Source organism: Ciconia boyciana, chromosome 1, assembly GCF_034638445.1.
Source record: "Ciconia boyciana chromosome 1, ASM3463844v1, whole genome shotgun sequence".
NCBI lineage: Eukaryota > Metazoa > Chordata > Aves > Ciconiiformes > Ciconiidae > Ciconia > Ciconia boyciana.
Genome location: NC_132934.1, coordinates 137230432 through 137256690, shown reverse-complemented (window position 1 = coordinate 137256690; position 26259 = coordinate 137230432). Strand labels below are relative to the sequence as shown.

The 26259-nt window shown below is 44.5% G+C and overlaps 1 long non-coding RNA gene across 2 annotated transcripts; it reads left to right on the top strand.

The window, feature by feature from the left end:
• Window positions 1–1009: 1009 nt before the first annotated feature.
• On the top strand, window positions 1010–26259 carry LOC140646094 (uncharacterized). Of its 2 annotated transcripts, none has more exons than XR_012040328.1 (3): window positions 1010–1607; window positions 4795–5150; window positions 25178–26259. It is a non-coding gene; the product is annotated as an uncharacterized lncRNA (long non-coding RNA). The 2 variants fall into 2 exon arrangements; XR_012040327.1 differs by lacking the exon at window positions 25178–26259 and adding an exon at window positions 16919–19868.

Below are 26259 nucleotides of genomic sequence, written 5' to 3'. Positions count from 1 at the left end.
AACAGTCTGGAAAAAATATGCTGTCAGATAGCCTGTAGGAGGGTGGTGAGTGTGGATCTTCAGTGCCTTAGTTTTATCTTCAGGGGTTGAGCCTTGTAATTCATTTCAGCCAGTTCCTGTAAAGCAAAACTAGTCCCTCTGGGAAGCCTGGGTTTTGCTGAGGCTGCTGACTTTGGGGGGGGGGGGGGAGTCACGTAGATTTGGGGGATCATCCTACTGCCTCTCCCTAGCAGCATCTGACTGCATCAACAAACTCCTTGAGTTTATGCCAGTGAGGGTAGTGGGGCTCCTCTGCTTGGGGTTTGGTGGATATCTGTGCTGCTGGAGAAGGAGGAGCCCCAAGGTGCTGTGTATTTGTGGGTGCAGTCCCTAGCCCCACAGCAGTGAAAACTTGCAGAATCAAGTGTTTGATGAGAATCTAGGATTCAGGCCTGAGATATTTTGATGCAGTCCATGAGAAGATTTGGGAAGTCCTGGTGGCATAAGGACCTCCAAAGTAACCTAAACTGATGAGTTCAGGAATGAAGTGAACCATTTCTTGCACTTGTAAATGTTGCGAGCTTTCATTTTATTCCTCATATATAATGGGAAAGGGATACAAAACTTTTAGCTGAGTTTCTGAAAAGTCAATTAAACAATCAACTCTCGGCTACTGATCTTAATCAGGTAACACAGGATGTAACATGACTAAATTCAGAAGCGTACAGTCTGAACTGTACGTGTGCAAATGAGTAGAAACGAACGCTTGCTTACTGTGGATTCATCTGTGGGAAGAAAGCCAAAGCAATGTATTTCTGAGAGAGGCAAAGCATGAGATATACATAGCTTGGTGTAAGTCAATGAAAGTGCGTGTTACAAGCCAGCGTAGTTCAGCAAAACCGTAACGAGATACGAGGCCTCTGACTTGAGAATCACAAGTCCAAAGTGATCAGAAGACAGTGCTCGCCAAAGGGTACCACCATCTGCGACGTGCCTGGTGGCCTCAGGCACATGGTAAGAGGTGGTGAGGCTCACGTCTGTTTTCAGGAGATGTGGCAATAAGCTACTACTGTCAGGAGCTCTGTTTCTGGGATCGAGGATGGAATAAAACACAAAATCAACTGGAAAGTAAACCTTCCAGGTCAAACTCAGGAATTGCTGGAGCCTATCATCCCCTGCTTTGCTCCTTGCTTGGCTCTTTGCATATTTTCAGAGAAAATCATTGCAGATATTCACCGTGCTTTGCATAGGCAATATTGAGGTGGTCACATCTGACACCTACTTTACAGCAATGCAATTGATGGTATGAAAAATGAAGGCTCGGATGGACCGACTGTAATACTCGGGGCTGTGTCTGCGGTGGGTGTTGGCTATGGCTAATAAAGGAGACCGGTCTCTTCGGCTGTCAGTCTAGAAACTTTCATCAGCAACAAATTGACTAGAAAAAAAAAATACAGCCCCAAACCTGGATATGAAAAAGGGTCATCAGAAACAGAGAGGCACACATGGTTTTTGATCTCACACGCTGTGCAGTCACATTATCCCAGCCCTCCGAGACGAAGGCTTTACGCTGTCTGGTGTGCTGCTCCCCGCCCCCAGCAGAGAGGCAGCTCCATCGAGGCTACGCGGTGAGTAGCTCTGCCCTCAAGTACTGAACCAAACTCTTCCTTTCTCAATATTTAAGAAAAGATTTTCTCTCTCTTTCATGCACCTCCCCAATTATCATTGGCTATGGATATATCAGACAGAAAGCGTATGTTAACAATATCTAACATAGATCATTGTGGTATTAAAATTAATTACAGAAATGTGGAGACTTTAATGCAAGCATTTTGGTCTTCTAGGCTATTTTTGTGCAATGCTGAATGTGTGATAAAACACCACTTCCCCTAGTAACCCTTTACTTCCCTAGAAACAGTGTAGAAATGAGCAGTTCCTATTGTGTATTGTAATCGTATATGGCTGCCACATACAGCTGCTGCACAACATAGTTTTATTAATAAGGAACCGTGCGCTAATCCAAGCATCATATAAAACACAACAAGCACATAACACAGCATTCAGTGCAATAATTCCACAGGGCTGATACTAAAAAGGGTGTGAAGGAATAAAAAATGCAGCTCATGCTTATTCGTTGATATACACTAGGATGACTATGCAAAGCAACCTATGGCAGTCTTGGCAGAGCTGCCTTCCGTGAGATCATCTGCTGCGCCAGCTTTGTGCATTTTCGATTCAACAGGCAAGGCAACCGAATTGTAAATAAAATGGCCTATTTTGTTAATTTGGAGAAAGGCAATTCCAGACAACATTTATCCATGATTTGTACACTGTCTGACAGATTAATTTGCTATTGTCCCTGTGATATGATGATTTTTTTAAAAAGCTCTGCTCTTTACCATACACCTATTTCAAAATTCTGTGACTTATGACAGGAAAAGCCCATTTTTCTCTCTGTTTTCAGCTGAAGTTAATGACCTGAATTCCAGTATTGCTTTTACCAAGTTTTAAAAATGTCAGACCCCTCTCTGACTTTCTCTCCTTCCTGCTTAGAGGGGAAAAAAAAAATCAAACATAGTGAGTTCTGAGAGATGTTTAATTTTGCCTGTGGGTTAATGAGCCTTCAGCATATTGGGAGCACAGCAAAGATACATTTTTTAATCTTGTTTCTGCAATCGTGAGGACTACAACATTCCTTTTTTCCTTGTAATCAAAAGCTGAGGTTCTCAGGAGATTTTTCAGTCTCTTGGAGCTTGGGTTTTATGAAAACTGTCAGGCACGATGAGGTTCATGCAATGTAATGAGAATTGGCAACTGGGAGATTCTCCAACCACTACTCCCTCACAATAAGAGGATGCTGATGGCAAAGCACAGTCAAATCTATAGCATTAGTTTCAGGCCATGATATGCAAAGAATGGTGGAGTGAGGCTGGAAAGAGTAAATCTCTTTTTTTTTCTTTTAAAATTCAGAATTCCTATGGCCTCAGGTTTTCTGATGGCTCTGGGTTTATTGTTTATCTAACATAGATTTTTCATTCACCAGTATTTTGCAAATGAATTGGTGGATTTAGTCTAATTTAAATATATTTCCAGCATTTGAATAGTCCCCAAATATTCACAACATGTTCAATCAAAACATTGTCTTGGATTAAAAAAAAAAAGTCATAATTCCATTGACCAAAGGCTTCTTGGTGATGAAGAAACTTTTCCCAGTATTGTTATTCTAATAATTTTATCTTTGGCATGTGGTCCAGGGCTTGAAATTTGGGCCTGGAAACAATCTCATGTGATTTTGTGGACATGGCATGTTCCACGAACAGACATTTGCAGTGCCCTTTGTTTGCGTAATATGGATGAATATTGAGTACACTTACAAATTGACTAGAGGTGTCTTGAAAATGAAGAAAAAAACAAAAACCAAGAAGAGGAATGCATTTGCATGTTCTATAATATTTGCCATGAATAATTTAGTTATCCCTAGTGTCTTCTAGCAGCTTGAAGCTACAGCAGCAACATTCAGGTCTCTGTAATAAGACAGATGAACTAGCTGAAATCTACTTCTCTCTAGACCAAAAGGATGAAGTTCAGGCTCTCAGATGGTTCAGATCTCACTTAATGTATTTTACAAATTTTCAGAGATATTAGTTTATGTTTTATTTCCTATAATGGTGCTTCCTTTCCATCTGACACGTAACTATATATGATATGGTTTATAATACTCAGGTATAGCATTTTAAAATGTTTTCAAATGGGGAAATATTTCTTCAAACCATCACTTGCAGCTTTGGAATTTATCTTCAAGGCCCTCTGCACAGCTAGATTTTCATGCAAGATGATGTAGAGAATTTTGGAGCTACATAATAGTCTGAAAAATCACTTGCTGGATTAATTTTTCATGCATCTCAGTTCACCTCACCTGCTCTGTATCATCTGGCCTGTGTAAGAAAATTTAGCGAACAGAGGCTCAACAGAGGCTCAATTTCCTCATCCTTCCCCCCAAACAGAGCACTGCCTCTCAGAAATGACACTGACCCACTGTGCAGTGGGAGAGTAGCAGTCAGTATTAGATATGTGACAAGATCTGACGTGGTATGATTTTTCCTGCTTTTTGGCAAAGGGCTCATAACACTTGCTTACCACTCTGAAGGGTCCTAATTTGGTATTGGACAACACTACGGATGAAAACTAATTTTAGGCCAGCTTTAGAGGCTTTTGTGGTCCTCTCTGAGACGATACAGTAATAATTATCAAAACCAAGGTGTGAACCAGGTAGAAAAATAGAAAGAAACCTTCTCTAACTCATTTCCAGGATGTCCTGAGTGTGATTTCATCACCTACAAAGATGGCGGCCATATCAAACTCAGACAATAAAAAGAACATACTAGTTTACACCCTGGTGTCCAGTAAAGTTGGCCAAAGGAATACCTGTTTGGACTTTATCACTATTATTTTTTCAAGGTATTATGGTAGCACCTTGGTGCCTGTCATAAAACTAGGGATATGAAGACGTGTGTAGTGAAGCAACTGTTCCTGCAGGAACAGAGCTGAGTCATGGGCACAGATTTGGTAAAATCAGAAGTCTGAATGGGGACTGCCAGCAGCAAGCATGGCTGAGCTGTACATGAAGTAGCCCCAAGGCTGCAACAGGCTATAGTCTGCCTTGAAAATGTGACTGTGCGCTTTCCCTTCTTGCCAGATGACTGCTTCTGCCAGACTTTCTATATGCAGCTGTGCCTTTGCATGCATGCAACGCCCCAATGATTCGGCGTATCCTCACCATTTGGTTTATTACTAAAATGTAGCTTTGGTTTCTAGGGTTGGCATAGGCAGCTGATCCTCCACTGAAGAAAAGAAAGCCCAGAGAGGAGGACTGAGAGTGAATTGCCTGAGAAAAGTCCATTCTTTGCATTGCACCTTTTTCTTAATATGCAACGAGAGCAAGAAAGGGTGAGGAAAAGGAAGCCATTTCAGAGTGACATCCCCAAACAGGAAAGTGGACGTGGCCCTGAGCATCTTCATTCCCAAAGTGGAAACTGTCTTCAGCATGCTGAGCACTCTCTAGGCTCACAGCAGGTTTATTCACACCATTTTGGGTTCTCGTGAAGAGGGACTGTGTGGGCAGGTCACCCACAGTGTCACCCAGCAGTGCGCGCTGCTGGCAATATCACCAGGTGGGCTCCTAGGGGCAGCCCCAAGACGCTCCCCAGGGCAGCTGAGCCTTTTTTATTTTAACATTTCTATTCAGCTTTCCTGTCACCTCATTTCATGGCTAGATGGTCTGCAAGCTGCTATTCCAAACCAGGCCAGCTCCAGCCCATCTCAGGGCTGGTGCTGGCTGCGTGCGGTTGTTTTTGGCTGCCACGGGCTCCTGTCATAGCAGCTCCAGCGCCCTTCGCCCTGCTCTGCCTGCCCTTTGGAGATGCCCAGATGTTGAGTGATCCCCAATCCTGCGCTTTTGCTGCCCTGCCTAGGGGTGAGAACAGCGGGTGGCATCGGTATCTCTTGGCCACCCTGGGGTCAGGAGGGACACAGAGAACAAATTTTATTAAAATAAGGACAGCAATGGAAAGAGAACTTTGTAAGAGCAGAGAGGACTGGTTAGTTGAATTGAAAGAAGCTGGCAAAAAAGCCTTTTGTTGTTATTTGTGCTTGCTAGTTTCAATCTTTTCTTGGAACCTCTCCTGAAAAAATTATTTCAAAATATATAGGAACCTCATAGAAAAAATATTTTTCATATTATAAGCACTGGAAACATGGCTTTTTTTGAAGGAAATGGTAGACAGTGAAGCTCCTAGTTATGAAGTTTCAGCCATACAGAGAAGTACTGTAAAATGTTTAAGCCCTACCAGTTCTATGCAGGAATATAGAGACCAGCCATAACCTTACCAATGCAGGCTCAGTGCTGGGTTTAGGGCTGCTTTGCATCTTAGGAATGAGGCAAACCAGCTCATATGTAAATCCACTACTTAAAGCATCTAATTACTAGATTAAGGGTACCACACTGCGTATGAAGGCTTGTCTTGATAGGGAGCCTGATGCCTAGGTCTTCAGAAAATCTTGTCTAATCTAAATTAGGTCAAAGGCTAGAAGGTCCCATGAGAAGTTATCAGAGGGCATATTAAAAAGACTTCCATGAGAAAGCAATACACGATGAGCTTTATACAAACATTCCTATTCCCTAGCAGTAGCAAACAAAGTGTTACAAGAAATGAAGTGAGTTGATGAAGGCATCAATGATTTTAGTCCCATCGTATTGTTTCAGCATGAATTAGGAATAAGAAAACTCCTAGCAGCTGAGCTATACCCCACCACTCTGACATGTTAGGGCAGGATAGATGGATCCCAGACGGCCTCGTCTCCATAGCTCGTGACTACAAAAGCAGCTCACGTTTGCTTGGATCCTGCAGAGAACATCGCTCCCAGGAAGAACCTCACGTTTCTTTAATTTATTTTTTTTTGAGCAACTTTAATTACCACTCTGGGAGATACACAAAAATCTGCTGCCTGCTTTGCTCTCGGTAGTTGGCTTGCCAGCATTAAGTGGAGGGGGGAAGGGGAAGCTCTGAAAATGAGTGAGGCTATTATAGATGACACCACTTCCCAGCATGAGGAGTTAGCGTGATGCCAAGAGGAATACAGGTGAAAAACCTTTCCGGGAGAGATGCAACCTTTTACAGGGGTCCATACATAAGCTGTACATACCCATATATGGCTGCTTCCCTGATGCTTTGCTTGTTAAAGTCATCTCTGCTGTACGTGGGAGGTGTGGGTTACACTGAGAAATGCCAAAGTAGCTCTCAAAGTCCTTGCTGCATTTTAAAGGTTAAAACTAGGAACAGTCTGGCATTCTCCGAAAGGCCTTTAAATGGAACAGAGCTGTTTAATCACATGCATTGCAGCATAAGCACTGTCTCTTCTGTATCGTTTTCAGCTGGACTTTGTGAGCTGATAGGCACAGAGTTTGTTTTCAGGGAAGGCCACACTGTGGCTATCTATCTACAGTTTGTGCTCTCTGAGATCAAAAAAAGGGCAGATAATGTTCTGAGACCAGGAATGGTTTCACACAATTTTCAATTTGATATCCTGAAAGGCTCCTAAATGCATATTTAGGGATAACGCTAAAGAAGCAGGTGGATGCTCACAGCTTCCCGTGAAGTTCCCTCATTGCTGAAGTTAAAGGCCCTATGAAACGTCAAGGTGCTGACCAGGTGTGGTTGCCTTCATTTCAGTGAGTTTTCTAGATGTTTAAGGCACTTGCACGTCAGGCCATCTTTTATTTGAGTGCCTAATTAAGGGTAATAATGTAGTTTTAGTTCCTTGCAACTCTCCCCCGTTTATGATATTAGCTTGTACCGGGCCTCTTAGGCAGGACTGTCGCAACGAGCCCTTCACAGAAGGAATGGGAGTATCCCCTCTTTTTGCATGTCATATGAAGTGCAATTGCATATCTCAGGGTTTTCTCTTCTCGCTATCTCCTTTCACATATTCTTATTTTTCACCGAATCCTGTTTCCTTCCCTAAATTTTTTCCCCTCCCTCTGAATAGGCACCCTAATAATACCACTGTTCTGTGCCCAGGAAGAATGGTCTTCTCAGTCCTCGCTCGTCATACCCAAACTGGGGGTGTACCCCCCTTGCCAGCAACTACTCCCTTCTTCAGAGTATACGTCTGACTCCATTATACAGTCCAATAGTCTGTCAGATTGCTTGGTGTCTCCAATCGCTCACTCTCAGCAGGAGGCTGCCGCCAACTTTTTGACAGAGGGACCCCACCAGATATCTTCTGCCTGAGACGTCTGTGCCTTTAAAATACTCCCAGTAAAAGCTCCACTCTTTCCTTTCCCCTCTTTCTGGAATGGCCAAAGCTGGTCCTGCAGAGCTGACCCAGCAGAGGAAGCAGCAGCGTGTCAGCAAACTGGAAGGGTTAGGTGCTGTGTAGGCTGCCCATCAGGAAGAAAGAGCTCTTATCTAACCTTTATGCAGTCCTTCCCCTTGTTCGTCTCAGCTTCACAACAATAAGTTTCAGGGGTTTTTAATGAGCTTGTTTATTTCTAGTGCTAAGTCTCTAGACTTACCCTCTTCCACGCTGCTAGCCAGCAGTGGGAAGGTTAAAAATGCAGTCAGTTACCAGTGGCAACATACTAGTGTTGTAAATCCTGCCCACACATCTTCAGATCTACTGACATTTGAAACATCTAGGCCTTTTCTGTTAGCTATACCAGTGCAATTATGTTTCGGTATATCTTTTTTTCCTACATGTCATCCTCCAGGAGTGCACAGACAAGTATATATGAGGGATATATATGGAAGGAGAAAGAAAGAAGGAGGCTGAAGTTATAGAGAAAGAAAGGAAGCCATTGCAAATCATTCACTGGGGGCTTGGAAAGAGCAATATCATATATTAATAGTTGCAATCTAATAGCAGATTATTGATCCCTTTAAATTATTTTAGTATGTCGCCTGTGAGCTGCAGGTCAGGCTGTGTCGGTGAAATCAATTACATTTTATATCAGTACCATATGCTTACCTTGCACAGCAGGGATGGGGAGGTGCTGTACATCCTTCTTGTCAGCAGTGCCATAGGCTAACAGACCGTATGTAGCCAGACTGGCATATATGCTAAGGCAAACGTATGAAATCTCCATGTGGAGTCCAGTGAATCGTTGCCCCTTCTCATTAGAGTCAGCAGGGACAGGAGACAGCTTTGCTGTTGGTCAGGATTTGACCCGATGCAAAACTGGCTTGAATTAATATGAGAACCTGTTGTTTATCACACACACACACACACACACACACACAAAAGATGCAATTTCCAAATAGCGCATGCTTCTAAATGCTGAGAGAATAAGGTTTGTACTATTTGGTTGAGGTTTTTCTGCCCTGACCACTGCCTTGCTCAGCGGCTAAGACCACTGTTACTTCTGCACGACTTTGTGGGAGTCCACCCCAGTACAGGCGACAAAACAGAGCCGCAGGTGATGGGAAGGGTGACCATGACTTCAGCTGGATACATCCAGGGAAGCAGCAAGCCCCCAGCTAGAGTCTTGCCTTTGGCAACTCTCTTCTGCACAGCCCCACAGAGGAGGGTGGGGGAAAGGGCCATCCCCTCATGGCCAGCTCTGGCAAGTGATCAAGTAGCTGGTCATTTTTGTTACTTGCTGCTGGCCCCGAGACAGCAAGGAGGGGACTACCTGGAGCACTGGTTCTCCTGGGACAGAGCATCTCGCCCATCATCCTTCACGCAGAGCTGTACCCAAAGATGCATGCGGCATGAAAAGACAGATGGGAAACTGGAGTACCATGCAGTACTTAACATCGGTTTTAAAATTCCCTTTTATTGATTTTTATACAGAAGTAATATAGCTGACATCAGCGCTGTATTATGGGCATCTTAATCACATGTGTCTTCAGATGTGGTATCTTTCTAAAATATTATCAGTGTTAAAAGAAAATGGGGCACTAGAGAGAATAAACTAATAAAAGCTTATGATTATGAAGAAAACGCTAGCAGTTTACACCCTTGTCCACTCCTGTGTGGAGGGCTATTTATGGGACGGGCATGCTCTAGGCTGAGTCCAGGTGGCAGTAACCAGTGGGACTAATCACATGAGTAAACACCACACCGATGAACAAAGAGTTGGCAGCATTAAGTACCCAGTTCTTCTCTGCTCAGATAAATCAATTTATTATGTGATCAAGGCCTGTGCTTTGGTCTTTGCAAATGTGAATTATTTATAACCCCATGCTGAATTTCAGCCATATACACTGAATTCTTTCAAGAGATTTAATGAAGTCTGAGAATTTATCCTTTGTAATATGTCTTCATGTTAGTGGGCCCTTATAGATTGCTTCTTCCATAGATACAGAGTATAGATTTTTAATCTGGTAATGGACTGTCCACTGCCTTCAGCCACTATTCTTGCTTTTGACAGTAACGGGGCCATTGTTACAAATTCAGCACAATTTGTCCACAGTTTATTGCTTACATAGAAGGGGCATATCACAGGCAGCCATTCCTTCCTCATATGCAAAACAGTATTTCCAGTGAGGCAGACAAACGTACTCCAGCCCTTATGAACATACAAACATTATGGTACTTGATAGATGAAGAAATATTTCCAGTGTAATTTTGCAGTATCTGATTTGTTAGAATGTATACTGTGCTGCTTAAGGCAAATGATATACACAGACAATGAAAACTGGCTGTTAATTTGCATATACCATTCTTGGTAATATTTTAAGAATTACTATGTAATTGACCGAGCTGACAAATATTTTTGATGCTAAACCATGCTTCAGTTTTATCTCAACAAGCAAGGAGATGTTCAGCTAGCTACTGCAGACATCTCTATTGACTTTAAAAGGGAACTTGTCTGCTAATTTTGGTCTTTGAAATTGCACAGAAGTTAGATCACCAAACCAGCCTAAAATAGATGGGGCAGATACCCTTATGACAAGAAACTGTTATTGCACTGTTTTGCGGGTTATGTTTCAAATACTCAGCTGGACTAGCAGGAGGTGGACGGATCCATGAACGGAGCTCAGAGGAACTGTGGAAATTTAGATCCTCCCTGAGTCTTGACACATCATTTACTGCCTGATATTACTGGGCTTGGTTAGGAAAAGTGCTGACACGGGTAGCTCTTCTTACAAGCAGAAGGAAAAGGATGCTCCTTCTGTGGGACTAATCGCCATCCCCGCTCCTGATTGCCAGCCCTGTCTCTCACAAGTGGGGCGGCTGGTCCCTGCCGAACAGCAGTCCTTCCTCTCCTCGTCCCTCAGCAACTGGCAACACGCTCACCAAAATAAGAAGGCAGCCTAAGGCTGCACTATCATTGCTTAGAGAAATGTTTCCTTCCTAGCTCAAGGTTTGCCTGGAGCTAGACAAAATTTACGAACTCAACACTTGGACACATAAGGTGCCACCTTTTATTTCCTCTAGGTCCTACTGTGTTCGTTCTTTGCTTTTCAGACATTCAGTCATACCTGCATTATCCCTTAAAGCAATGATGATTTTTGAAAAAACCCACACTTTTAACTCAGTCAGTAGTTTAATTGACAAGAATATACATACTTTACCACCTTCAGAAAGCAGGCATGAATATATGAGGATTAAATGAAGTTTCGAATAGGCAGTGGTTTTATTATTCTCATCTTTTTAATACGTTTCTCAGTTGTGACCAGTGATTTTGTTTCACAGTAGGAAGTCATGTCTCAGCAGCAAAATAATAGGATGGGAAATGAATAACTGCCTTTTTCCCATGATATCTTACGAGCCTCTAATTTCACCTCTCTTTTATCACCTATCTTCTACTGGGTCTTCTGGTTAGTTTACCTTAATGGTAAACATTCAGTCATTTTAGAGCAGCAGTGGAGCTTGTACCATACAAATGTACACCTTCATTATGCAGTGTGCTCCCTTGATTTATATTCTTGATTTAATTTCAACAGGTACCGATATTAGCTAGCATTTCCATCATTGAGAAGATAAAATTTGGGACAGGGCAATGCCTTGTTGTTTTCTCTTATTAAAACTGAAATTTATGGGTGTTATTTGGTTGATTACAACTTTTGACTTCAGAGCCAAAGCATAAAAACTTAGTCCAGTTTAGGCAAAGCCATCTTAGTAAAAACATTATAAAATATGTATCCCATAAATCCCCCATGAAATGAACCAAATATCAAGGGTTGTTACTCTCATTAACTTTTTGCTGTCTTGATTTTCTTCCAGTAACTTAAAAGAACATTAAAACGTGTGCATGGCTGATCTCCCATATAAAAATATCTAACTGACAGTCTTATCTTGTTTTTTCTAGATCCTGTGCAATTGTTTTAGTAGGGGTATTTCATATAGCTCTGTATGTTGGGTGAATGCTGCAGTTAGGAGCACATGTATGTAAGCCCCACAGAGTATTAAATTTAAAAGTTCTAAGTATAGACCTTCATAGTTATGTGAAGCATTTATAGGGCAATGTATACCCTTATATACCCTATTTAGCATTTGCCTAGCCCTACTGCCTTTACAAATATGGTTTTCCTCCTTCTTTGTCTTTCACTTCTTGAGTTTATTCCCACATGTTTCCTGATTTACAGTGTTTCACGCTCTGCTCCTTTGTGTTGGTCTGTAAGGACAGACCTGAGCGGTCCCGTGAAAGCGAAGGATCCCAGAGCATCCATGCAAACCAGCTGAGGGAGGGGACTGTAGTGCATATCTCATAATTAAAAAGTGTGCTCAGAGTGTTAACAATATCAACAACTGGTATTTCTTTCTAAAAAAAAAAAATAAAAGGAAAAATTTGAATTATACTGACACTTCTGTTGTTTAGACTATAAACTGCTCTGAGTGCCTGGACTATCTTTTACATTATGCTTATGTAGGCTCTCAGAAATCAGTTAACTTGCACAGGTAGGGACAGATTTGCAAAAGTATCCAGTTAATTCGGACACACGTATGCATTGAAACCCTGGCTTTCAGTAGGAGTTCTAGTTGTCCTGTACAGTCATCCTTACAGAACTGGGCATTTAAAAATTGGGCTCAGGACAAATTTGAAAAAGATGACCCTATGAAGTTATGAAGTTTACCATGCTGTTCCAGGTGCGGTGGGATCTGTAGGTATTACGGTGGCTTGGGGAATAAGCATCGCCTCACCTCTTCCAGTAGGTAATTCAATACAGGCTTAATTTGGTGTGTACCGGTCAATTTTTGCCTATTCATATCAGAGGCACGGCTCATTTCTGTATTACAGGGCATTCTCAGATCCCTTCGTCCTTGCCCTTTTGTTCACAGTTAGCAAAACTCCCAGTTACTGTATGATAGTATTGTGTTACTTCTGACAAAAACTAGCTCCTGTAGTCCCATTTTGGATGACTTTTTACCTGAAACTTCCCTATCGGTTTTGTTCTCATTAGCTGAACCTAAGGATAGGTATCTCCAAAGTAATTAGAAATTGATTCTGTTTGATTGGGTAGTTGTGTTGGATATTTTGCCCTTTGTTTGATAAGGCACAGGGAGCCTTATCACACATTTTTATCAACCATTAGCCATCAGGCTTTCATAATACTTCAAGTTAGCATACTGGGAACTATTTGTCTGTGCACAAATTTAATGAAGCAAAAGGGGAAATGCAGCCCAAGACCTTGAAGCTGACAGAGCTCTCCTGAACAAGAACTTATTTTTGTGCTTGGCATCTCAGACACACAATTTTCCACCTGGAATCCTGGCTAAAAAGGTACTTTAGAAAACCATGCATTGAAATCTGCTATGTGGGGTTCTGCGGCTCCACTAAAAAGGTTTAGAGGTGTGCAAATTGAAAAGGATTAAAAAGTCCCTGCCTTCTTTCAAAAGTCTCCCCCAGTGGCAAGTATCCCTGGCGGAGCAGCAGCATGTAAGGAGCACACCGATACCAGGACCGGAACACGCAGGAGGGCACACACCAGCAGACGCTGGTGCAATGCCAGAGGAAGACCAGCCACAGCTCTGGTCCCCAGAAGCAGCCTTCCAAGCAGGTTTCACCCGTTTTAGGCCACACTTACACATTTAGTGACAAGCTAAGTTTAAGTAGTCCTGCCTTCTCCTCCTTCTCACTCCCAAACGCTGCTGAATTATGTCCACGCTAGTGCCATTTCCTCCACTGAGCTAGCAGAGCTGTTGGTGTGGGCACATAGTGACCCCAGCTGAGATGAAAAACTGCCACGCAAACCCATTTTCCTTTCTGGCAAGAGCATTTCCCTGCTCCAGCTCTCCACACAGTTGCATGAAGTCTTGTGCCAGCTCAACAGGGAGGTGTGGGAAGGAAGTGGCAGGAGAAGGACTGGGGCCCTCCAGGAGAAACTGAGGCTGGAAACCCCAGCTGATGTGCCGTGAAGCCGATGTGCCTGCAGTGCTGCTGCAGCTTTCCATGCAGTTGAATGGGAGTTTCCACTTTCCTCCTTATTTTGTTCTCTGGAGGTGCTAAACAGTGAGCAAGCACTCTGTCATTTTGGCTATTGTAATGCTGAAGAATCTGGGCACTCTAGTCTTTGATAAATAATGAGTATACTTACGTAAGTATACTTATAATAAGTGACAGAGAAGAGAGAGTTGCTGCTACTTTAGCCCAGATCGTTCCTATATGCTACCTGCTGGGTTCATCATTAGATCTAACGTCCTTCTCTGAAATAGCTGAAAGAGAGGCTAAGTATGACAGATTTATTCTGAGCCTCCCACCAAGACGCTAATTCCAGTTTCAGCAGCTATTTGTTCCCTTGCCTTTAGCCTCTTTCTTCCCGGATTTGCCATTCCCCTCCCTTCCCGCGACATGGGCCTCGGCACCGCGGGGAAGGAGAGGCGGCAGCCTTTGGGAAGGAGTGTAGCTGACTCCAGAACAGCACAGCTGGGTGTGCTTTGCACCTTCTCTGGCCTGCTAAGCATGTAATTTGCACCCTCTGAGAAGTGGATTCTCCTCGACTCCTACTCCCGCGTACTCAGCGAGACTTGCTGACACGTAATGTATGGCTGCTGGAGTGGGGACCACAGGGCTCGGCTGACTCAGAGCTGTCAGCTCCCTGCCAAGGGGCAAAAGGAGAGGTGCGAGTTACAGAAGGTAGAATTCAAAACTATGCCGCTCACGATAAATAGCAAGCTGAGCCTGCCAAAAGGCAAGCAGATGGATGCAGTGCCCTTTGGTTCTCTCCAGCTACAAAAGTAATTCTTTTTCCTTGACTCATGCCTAGCAATGGTACAATTATTTTTGGACCACCACCAGAACATCACTGATATAATGATCGAGTCTGTGGTACAACCGCTGGCAATTACTTGTGGCAGCAGTATGTAGCAGTGTGTTTAGACCCATTACTTCTTATTTTTAGATGTTTTCGCAGCTCAACTTAAAATTTTCTTATTGCCTAGTGAGATAGAGCATGACTCTGTCTGAGTGCCCAACCTGAGATACATTAAAGGACTCTGAATTTTGATAAGCACCAAAAAGCTTCTCTGTCAAAGATAACCACGTGAGAAGTCAGTGGGACACTCCAAACGCACATTTTTTCAGTACTTTTGTCCAGGCACCTGGGTATATTTCATAGACATTGCTGCCCATGGTTGTATACTTTGCAAACATTTACTTTTTTTGGTGCATTATTCAAGGAGTAAACTGGTATGAAGCTCATCAATATTGATGTGATGACGATTGTGCATTATTATTGTTGTGTATTGATTGTATTAATACGTGTTGGCTGAGAGACACTGTTGGAAGGGCTAAGGGCGAGATCCCAGCACTTAATTTAGCTGAGTTCAGGGGTCTAATTCTTAGGCAGAGTGGTATGTGAGTACAGTGCTGAGGCTCTCCGTACAGCCAACAGGGAGAAACATTTCCCTCTAAAAGACAGGGACCAGTCTAAGTTTTTCCATTATTCTAGGCAGGTATATAACTGCTGCCATCTCTCCCATCCTCCTGTACTCACCTCCGTGTGGGCTGCTGCTTACATCCTTACCTCCCCGTGAACTTTGCTGTCTTACAAGTGGCTGGTGCCACTTCTCTGCTTCTGTGGTCTCTCATGAAGGTGCTTTTACTCTAGAACAAGCCATTAGGAGATGCTACGTATTATGGTGAGTTTTATCCTTTGCTGGAACTTATTTACCTGACAGATGACCACAGAAAATTTCCCTGTCCTTTTAAGATCTAGAGCAAATAGGAGACACTGCAAGAGGCTCTGGTGCTGATTTCCAGGACACTTGGGCAGGATTATAAAGCTCTGTTTTCCCCTCTTCCCCTTGACACCAGCAACTGTGACATATGCTCAGCATTTGACATGGCCACAGCTGAGCAGCTCCCCATTTAGATCTGGGCTGCATCTGCCTCCAGAGGCACAGGTGGAATCCGAGCCATCTGTCTAATGCTAAATGCAGAGACAGCCCAGGGATTGTGCCCTTATATGACTTTTTATTTTATTTCCTTTAAATAAATAGATTAACCATTCTTGATCTTCTTACAAGTTTGAAAACAATGGAGGGTTGGAAACTGCAGCTGGGAAAATGTTTTGGGGCCATCCTAAGTACAATAAAGTCATTGACATACTGGAGCAAGTCCAGTGGAGAACAACTAGGGACTGGAGCACATGATATAAGAGGAAAGACTGCGAGAGCAGCTGGGTTTGCTCAGCCTGCAGCAAACCCAGCCTTAATTGGATGTTGAAGAGAAGATGGAGCCAGTCTTTCCACCTACAAGTTGCAACTGGTTAGATATTAGAAAAAAGCTTATGACAATCAGGATAGTCAAACACTGGAAACAGAGAGGTTGGGGAACCTCCATCACTGGACATCTTCAAAACTCCAAGGGCCCCAGGCATCGTGATCTAACTGCAAGCTTGGCCCTGCTTTTAGTGAGGTGTTGGAGCAGATGACCTGCAGAGCTCTTTTGCAAACTAAATTATTCTATGATTCCGTCATAATTTAGCACATGGCATGAAAGCAGGAAACTAGCAGCTGCATGCTAGAGGATAGCATCAGCAGTGGGCAGCAGAAGCGATACACAGTTTATATCATATGATCATCACGGCATGAACTATTTCCCTGCTCTTTCACCAGGTGTGTTACTAGACCAGAGCTATCATACCAGAGCAGTGCTGCAGTGCTTCTTGTAATGCATTGCTTGGCTATGGCTTGCAGTCATTCCTTTTCTCCAAGGAGTGAGATGAATATTGGCAATGTGGTGACTACTCTGGCATTATTTACACCAGGCAGGCAATACCCCGTCACATAACAACTTCAGTTGTGTTCATATCTTGCTATGTGTGACTGTACTCTTCTGCAGTGACTATGGGTACACCAGCCTCAAAGACAACTGGGCAGTTCTTCAACTTTCAGCATTTACAAGCTTGTGAAAGTGTTAAGGCAAACGAATGTGTTACTTGCATTTCAACATTCTTACCCGATGTGTTAGTATTATTTTTTATCTGTGCAGTCCCATGATGACCATCAATTCGCTTCCAGTGGCAGGAACATCCTTCTGACTCTGATGTTTGGAGCAGAGAAGATCCACCACAGACCTCACATACGTGAGGAGCTAATGGCACCGTCTCCAGCCTGAGGCCGCAAACCCAAGCCTGTACCCATATCAGCCAGTGTCCTTGACCTGTATTCCTTCTGCAGATATCCTTGTCCCAGGATGCTGTGAACTTGCAGAGTCACTTAACATTTTATCTTAATTTAAGAGATATTTGGCTGGAGTTGACTCTATCTACCTCACGACCTCTCAAAGCTCATTCTAGCCCTATTTTCCAGAGTTACACAGAATAAAACATAAACCAAAAATACTAGCTCAGCCAAGCTAATGTTTAAGGGTTAGGTTTAAGCGTTCACATACGGGAAGGCCATGAAATGATGGAGTCAGAGGCCATGAAGAGGGAACTTCGGACATGCTAGGAGGACAACGCATGTAATCTGTTCATTATAAACACAGGAAATCTGTACTGACTCTATAAGCGTTCAGACACTTGGAGAACTACCTGTGATGCAGGGAACATTGAAATCCTCACTGAAAACAAAAATTTTGTGCTGTCAAGCTGGCATATGTAATTTTATTGCGCAACAAGACAAGGACAAACAAGTTCAAAACCCTTGACCTGGAAGTCTAATAAAACACAAGAACTGATACAGTATCAGACAGTATAAAAAACGATAAAAAAGATAAACATGAAAGGGGCATGGCTTCATAGAGGGATGAGTCATAAGGCTTCATAAGGGACTCTGGAGTGGTTTCTGCCAGTTTCCTCAGGTACCTCAGTGGGCAACACCGTAAACCCTGCCACTGCTTCTGGCCAGATGGTTCAAGAGCTCTTCTGCTGGACGGGAGACAAGCAACAAGGAAGAAACTCACCCTGTTGGCTGTATTTAGCGACATGAGTCAGGCTGTGCTTCTCGGGAAGCACCTCTCTTTCACCCCGTTCGTTGCAAGGAGGTAGGAAGGTGGCTTTGGCCCGTGGCCATGCCATGAGGGTGGTGACATCTGTTTGGGCAAACGGCTGTGCGAGCATGGTGGGGTCCACCAGTACAGCTTTCAAGATGACTCAGAGGCTAAGGGGTAGGTGCGCAGTAGATGTCGCAGCTTCCACCCAGGAGGGTTTTCCTTCCCACGGTCCCCCCATGTCATTTTGGTCCCTGAGCCCGTGGGTGTAGGCTCGGGCTGTGGAGGTGGGGGAGCTGCCATGGTGCTGTCCCCGGGCAGAGCGCTGCCACCGAGTCACCAACCGCCGCGCAGAGCGACCGTCAATCCACCAGGCAATAAACTGAGTAATATTTGCTATGATAAACTGAAGGCAAAAGCCAACACAAATAACACATGGCTGTACCTGGTGCTGCCGGATCTCCTTACCCTTTAAATCCACCAGAAAACCTCCATGGGTGTGGTAGTCAGGACCAGGCGTTCAGCCACCCCTTAGGTGATGGTGGGACTGGGTGGTGCCACCACTGGCACTGCAAAGCCTTTGCTTTTAACCTTTTGTCCTTGAAAACGCTGCTGCTCGTCTTTTAGGTGCTTATGGGATGCAAACAAAGGTTGATGGTTAACCTCAGCTGTCTTGTGCTCATGGTAGTAACCGCCAGTGACATTTATCAAGGGTTCGGCTCTCAAGCACAGGGAGCACTGAAGTGTGACAGGAAGTGAGGAGAAAATGTGTGCAAAAACAGGAAAAGGAGGGGAAACTGGGCGTGAATTTGAGAGGCAGGGGCTGCACTGGACGAGGCTGAAGGCCAGACTGAGCCTCAGGGTGGAAGAGGTGAGGTGGCACGTGATCTCAGGTGAGATGCAGAGGGTAAATACAGGCAGCAGTCAGGCTGTCCTGTCCCCTCCATCGGCAGTGCACTTCTCCCTGCCATGAGGGTGCCGCACAGGTTTGCGAGGAGATGGGGCTGGGAATCTTTATCTTCATCCTGTGAAAATGTTTGAGGTTTCAGAGGAGGAAAGCAGCCAGCTGGAGATGGAGGAAAGAGCCAGCTCCAAAGTGACTGGAAACTCCTAGCTTGAGTACAGGAGTAACCCTTCTCTGTAGCCTGGTACTTGGAAAAAATGAAGAATTCAACAGTTTCTCAGGAAAAAAGAGTTTGCTGGAAAATGTTGTCCTTGCATAGGATCAGCGGTAGTCAAAGGAAGGCCTTTCCTCTGCTCCTTCTCATTGCTGGGACTTGCAGAGGACAATCCTTACACTCACACCTTCTTCCCAGAGACATCTTTGCTCTCTCGCTACAGCTTGGGCAGGACTCTGGGGCTCTGCACGTCTGCACGTGGCCTCTGAGGAAGGCCACGAGCATCCACAAAGGTAGGGAACTACCAACCTTGCCCCACGCATCAGCTGCAGTCACAGAGCGATGATCTTCCTAAACCCAGCATACAGGGTTGAATCCCAGGGTTGAATGGGATGAATTCCAGGGAAATCAATAAGCTTTAATTTCCCAGAAGCCGTTCATGTAAAAACTAAGGCAGAGGACGCTAAAAGCTTTTCAGTGCAGAGAATGATGAATGCAATCCGTTGTTGTTGCTGCTGCTGCTGTTACTATTATTACTATTAATAAAGAATTGCTCTTTCTTCCCAATAATTGCCTTTGAAATGTTTCCCCGGTGGAAGCTGGATCAACTGCTTTACCAGAGAGGGGATTTTTCTGACCCCCTGCGCTGTGGCGTGTCAGGGCAGTGTAAGACATGGAGCCCCTGCCCTGCCGACCGGCAGCCGGGGGGGAACGGCTCCCCAGGCACCCAGCTCCTAGGGCTGCGCTCACCAGCACTGCTCCCGCGCACGGAGGGAGCACCTCTAGCCTGCGGCAGAGGACAGGAGTGTCACCAGCCCTATAGATGAGGATTTACATAGTCCAGGATTTTGAAATTAGTAACGCAGCAGGCACACCCTCCCGAGCCTCAGTCCTGTGGGAGGAAAAAAACAAAGTGCCCCAACACATGTGGGGCTGTCCTTGGGAAAGGGATGGATTTCCTCTCGCTGCAGACTTCCTGCTGCAGTTGTAGGGTTGTGCAAAGGGAGGCACCGCACGGCCCGGCGTGAGGCAGCAGAACAAAACTGCCCTGTGTCTCGGGCACATTGCTATCGGGTCATTCTCACCACCCACTTGTCCTTCTGCTAGGAAAAGCTGCACCGAAAGCAAAAACACTAATTTCCTGCAAATGCAGTCGTGCTGGCATCGTGCTTTGCCGGAGGCATTGTTTGTGGGGCAGGAGGCATGCGTGGGGGACAGGAGGCCCACGGGCACCCAGCTGGGACGAGAGGGACATCCCCTCCTGAGCAGCCTGCGGGACATGGCGTAGCCGCCCCGCTTGGCACCCTTCGGCCTTACTTAGATCCCTACAATTCGGTCTGAGGCCTGCTCTGGCTTACACCACTTGTTCGTGGTGCCAGCAAAACCCGGAGCACTAGGGTTTCAGCTCTGATTGCACTCGCTGAGCCCTCGCTGAGCCTTTTCGCACTGGGAAGCCCGAAGACAGATGCGGCGGAGGGGCTCGCACCAGCTTCCCATGCCAAACGGGCACTCAGCAGCGAGTGATGGGACTCGGACCCCGGGGTGTTCGTATGCATCCATGGATGCTGCTTACACCAAGAAAGACACTAATAGGTACTCTGTTCCCAAGGTGCAAGATCAATTTGAATTCTTTGAGGCATTGACCTTTTATGAGACAGGAAAAAAAAAGCCATAAGTAACAGCTTTGATAGCATTTAAAGCTGGTGTCCAGCTAGCAGTACACATCCCAGCAGAGCTTACTTGAAGATGGAAAATGACTGCATTTTAATTTCATTTTTATGTGAAAGGTGCTAAAACTACAGTTTTTTAAAGCAATCCTTCACTCAGTGTTTACTGCTTTCATGTTCAATGTTTACGTTCTTTCATATCCCAGTTGGTTTTGTATCAATTGTAGTATAACCTCACTCAGGCAGGGACACATGAGGTGCTTTGGTCCTTCCACCACTTTGCTCAGTGAGTACCCTCAGAGCATTTGCTGAAGCTTGCACTGCATTTTAGCCAGTTTCAGCTCAATCACAGAATCCTACTTTGTCAAATAAAACCGTTGAGAGAAGTCTGAGACAGCTCAGCCTTTTGTTTTCATACAATACAACGTGGAAGTATATGCACCTTCCCTTACCAAAAAAAAAAAAAAAAAAAAAGAGCAGGAAGGCAAAAGAGATGTTTAAAATATTTTCCCGAACTGCACAATGATGAGCGCTTCCGGGTTTAGTGCAATCTCTTTCTCTGGCCAAACATGGTAAGGAAGTGACTCTGTTCCCCACAGCACACACTTGCAAATAGCTCCTTTCAGCAGCTGGAGGAAGCGAGACGGCTGCTCGTCTTTACTGTCACTAGCTTGAGTTCAGAGAAAGCCGGCAATCTGCAGAGACGCCCTATTTGTATCAAATAAAGGAGGAAGTGATTAAAAACGACTTGTTCGAAAGATACGCCCAAATCACTGAATTGTTCTTAATTTACCCTGAATATCAAAATAAAAATGCAGTCAAGTTTAGAATTTCCATAAAAAGGAGCCCAGAGCAAGAAAAGGGGCCTTGCCAGCCCTCCCTAGCCCAGAGCGGGGACCCGAATGCCTGGGGCCAGTGGCAGCCCCTCGCTGTCTCCTAGGCTTTCCCTCCTCTTGCAGCTCCCGATCACAGGAACGGGGCACTTAAAATTTGCCCAGAGCCACATCTGTCCCCATTTCTCACCTGGGGCTCAGCAGCTGCTCTGACCCTGTACGCTAAGGCTGCCCTGTCTACCCTAAAGCAGCATTTCACCAGCCTCATCAGGGCACCCTATTGCTCCGGCGTGCACCAGGGTGTTTCGCACGGAGACCTGGGAGCGGTGTGGGCAGGAGGAGAAGGAGGGTGGCTCATTGCTGTGGCTTTTCCCCCCCTCCTGCCTGCGGCTCCTGCTGCCCCGCCGTGTCCCCAGCAGCGCAGGCAGCAGGGTGCTGCCCACAGCTGCCTTCCTCACGCTCAGCCCCACGCCTCTGAATTTGGCCACCTGAACTGCTAACTTCGACGGTGTTAATCTGTGAACTGGCTTCTTCCCCCTTTGTGAAATAAATGAATGGTGTATATTTTCACTGCACGGTGTGAAAAGGTTCGCATTCACTCATTTTCACCGCACTCGCTCGATTTCTGGTGAAACCTGCCCCGAGTAGAGCGAGGGCTTTGGAGCCGCAGCGGTTCCCAGCCACAGGGGAGAGGATCGGCCCGGCTCTTAGCGTGGCTACAAGCACGCCCAGGGACCCAGCGAGGTGATGCTGAGCTGGCAAAGGCAACCGGGGAGTCCTACACCTCGTAGTGACCTACGTTAAAATCTCGACTCGCTTAAATAAACGCCAGCTGCCTCTGAAGGAGGCAAAGCTTCAGCTCTGGGGCAGAAGATTTCCTTGGCTGTAAGCGTGTTAAGTTAAAGCCCCCTCTGCATCGAGTCACCGAAGGCGCGATCTTTTACCAGTAACAGAGGAGAGGTCTGTAAAGGCGGGGGGGAGAGAAAATGTTAGGAGCAGTAGACTTTGTTTTGCTTGACAAAGCACTGTCTGAGGCAGCACAACGTGCAGATCATAAAGAACTAAAAGAGAAAAAGGGTGGCGGGGGAAACCTGTGACCGCTTGACAGGGGGAAGGCTGAGGTCTGCTGATTCGGACCCTGTGTTTCAGCCGGGCTCCGCTCGGAGCCTCCCCGCCTGTCAGGGAAGAGCACCAAGGAATGTTTCTGAGAGATAGGGAGAGATAGCTTTAGGCACAACGGAAGGAATACCCACAAAAGTCAACTCCCTATTTTTATCCCATATTCAGAGCTGCCAAACTTCATATGCAACTACAATTCTATTGCTTTCTAGCCATAAAACTGCCTTTTTGTGTTTTAATAGGAAATGATCTGAGAATTTCACTGAATGGTATTTTTAGATAATTTAAGAAAAGACTGTTGATTGTAGACCTTCATAAGTGGTTTAGTAAATAAATATAAAACTGAACAAAAGGATGACTTGATGTTTTCAGTGGCAATTTGGCGGCAATTTTCGCAGATACAATAGTGCTGCATGCGAAATGTATTTCTTTTCATATCGTGGCTGGCACGAATCAGATATCCTACTGTCTTTTTTTTGCTGCAAATTCATCTCAGAAAATTTGCATTTTGAGTACTAGTAATGCAATATCAGAAGAACTCATTGACTAATGCTCTTTGCTCCCATTAATAACAGCTTCTGGAGGTAGTTCCTCATAACTGAATAATGTATTGATTCCTATACCAGATTCCTGCCCCAAGTTTTTTAAAGGTAATTTATGACTGTAATATCCTGTGAAGATTAGCAGTTTCAAAATTCTCACACTTACAGTTTACAAAACCAATTTATTTCCAAGTCTTACAAAGAGAGTGAGAAACAGAGGACGATGGAAGAAGTTTCAATAAATACTATACAACAATTTCCAAGGTGTTATTAAAGTACATGACTTTCCTTTTAAGCCATACTCAGTAGTGGCACAACAGCAGAATAATCAATTTACCAAAGTTAAACTTTTTAAAGATATTTATTCAATACTTTGTCTCTAGGTTTTTTTTCTCATTATTTGCATATTATTTACTGTTGTCATTAATGCATATGAGAATGCATTATTCTTATTATTCTTAATATTTTTTATATTGAGTAGAGATAGCTTGGCTTCAGTCGTTTTAGAGTGCACCAGAAAACAAGCAGAAATAATATTTATACCTCAAAAGTTCTCATTTCAGTCTTCTGACTTTTAATTTAGAAGAGTTAAAACAATAAAGCTTCCTACATCAGCCTTGCCCTAGATTACACAAAGAGGTCTTGCCGTCATTATTACTTCTGTCAAAAGCAAAAACCTGTGTTTTTAAACCCTGCAGAATATTTTACTGAACACCTCTTTTCTATGCTTTCTGTGAATAAGTTCATGGGCCTTGAGCATTGCTGAAACTGTAATTGCAAGCATTTATGTAATGAGGTGAGTGGGTTTCGCACAGGAATTAGAGTGGGGAGCAGGTGAGTGTGTCAAGGGGAGCCAGGATGAGCGAGGTTATCAGTGTCATTCTTCAGGGACGTGTTTGAAAACCAACGTGATCTGATTCTTTCATTATTGACCTTGGTACAAGAACTTGGTCTAAGCTTAAGATATTTGTCAGTAATATGAAGTGGCACGGGTCGCTAATGCTGAAGAGGACAGGAGCATCGTTCAGGGAGGACTGGAGGACCCTGTGAATTAGAGCAACAGGAACAGGGTGAATTAGAGAAGCACAAAGTGCAAAGCCATGGGCATGGACTCACAAGAAGCAGGGTCCCTGTGTCAGAGGCAGCGGGGAAGACGGGGGAATGTGGATCTGTGGCTGAAGATCTGGGAACCACCAGTGTGATACTGCTGGGACTCAATCTCTAGGGACTGTGAGGAGCAGGAGTGCATGGCTGGTGTAGTCCCAGGCAGTCCTTTTCCCATCCTGCATTGCTGTACTTCTATGATGCATCAATCCAAGCATGTTCAGCAGAAAAAAGGACGCTTTAGTACGACTATAGAAGGCATACATATGAATACCTGGGGAATATTAGAGTTGCTTTATATTTAAAAAAAAAGAATTTGAACTGAAATGGGAGCAGAGAAAAGCTACCAAGGTGATACGGCAACTGAGAGTAACCAATGCAATGAGATTACTGGATCTTGGCTTATTTAGTTTAGCAAAAAGAAATTTAGGAAAGAATAGGATTACTTCTCCTAAATACATTACTCGGAGAGTGCATACTAAAGAGGAAGAAGCATGACTGAAATTAGAGGATAAGGATAGTGATACAGGCAGTCTGTCCTGGATTTAGAAACTAAACTTGTGAAACATCACCTGCCAGCTTCCTCCTTAAAAAGTAACCAGTTTTGGGAAGATGTGTGAGGGGATTTCTACCCTTGCCTTTAGCCTGAAAGGCTGGCCACAGTTAGAGATGAGACGTTGGGTGGGCGCTGCTGACAGCTACTTTGGCATGCCTTGCTGGTTTGCTCAAGGTTAAACTAATTACCTGAATTAGGGCCATAAACCGATTTTCCCCATCGGATTAGGAGGGACTACTGGGAGAGGGAAAATGCAAACTTTGCACAAATAGAGGGGAGAAGTCTCTATTGGCACTTTATAAACTCACTGCTAACAAACACAGGCACCCAGAATGGTAATGCTTACACTTGATTTCTCATTTCTCTGTAAATCTGTAGGACTGGCCCATGTATTTTAATTAGGATGCTGAAAAGGCTTTTGTGGCTTGTGGGAAAGGAAATGACCCATGGATCGAGCTGGATTACACCTCTCCTGCCCGTTACCTGTGACTATGAGGTGGTGGTGGACTCAGCCTCGGACAACACTGAGCTCCGGGTGCCTGGTCCTTCGGAAGAGTTACCAAACCGCGGCTGGGACACATTATGCTTGGGTTTTGTGGAAGCAGCAGCTGGGGATCCGGCGCGTTGCCCCAGGGTGAGCTGGCTGAGGGTGCGCTAGGCTCGGTGCAGCCTCGGTGATCCAGCCTGCCTGCTTCTCTGTAAGTAATTAAATTATTCAAATAGAGGGCAGTCCCATAACAGACGATGACTTATACTTTCTAGCGCTCTTGGGGTTTTCTCAAAGATATCACACAAGAACTGAACTGGCCCGGTCCTGCATAGCTTATGAGATAAGATGAGCTCACACATGGTGATTGCCAACTTATGTGCAATGAAACGCACTAGAAGGAGAAGCACTCGAGCCGTGAGCCCTTTTCAGGGCATCTACACTTCAGACACCGAATGGAGAGAAAGGTTTGATAATCTGTCTCAATAGACTGGGAAAGCACTACATTTTTTTTGCTGTAAACACAAAGGAATGGTGAGAGTCATTGCCAACTTGAAGAGCTAGTGATTATAGAACTGAACTGCAAACCAGCGTACCTTAGGAGGTGACACCTGAACTATTGCTCTGGATCACCCTCTTAACCAGCTCATTCACCAAGTTACTTGCTCTTTCTTCACCTCCCTCTTCTTTCAGGAGTTCCAAGTCAGTTCAGTGTGTTTCTGGACAGGAGATTTCATAAAGAAAAAAAAGACCTTAAAAGATAGTTCATTCCTCAGTGAGGTGTGTCCTGTCTTACATATGTCTAGCTGAATAGCTAGGTGGCTGAAAGATATTATTAGGAATAATTGCTGGTGATGAGCAATTGCAGACTACCTGTTAAAATGTACCCTTGTATGGAAGCAGTACTGGCTACAAAAAATATGGAAAAAATAATGCTTCATAGATATTTTTAATGAATGTACTCAGCACTACA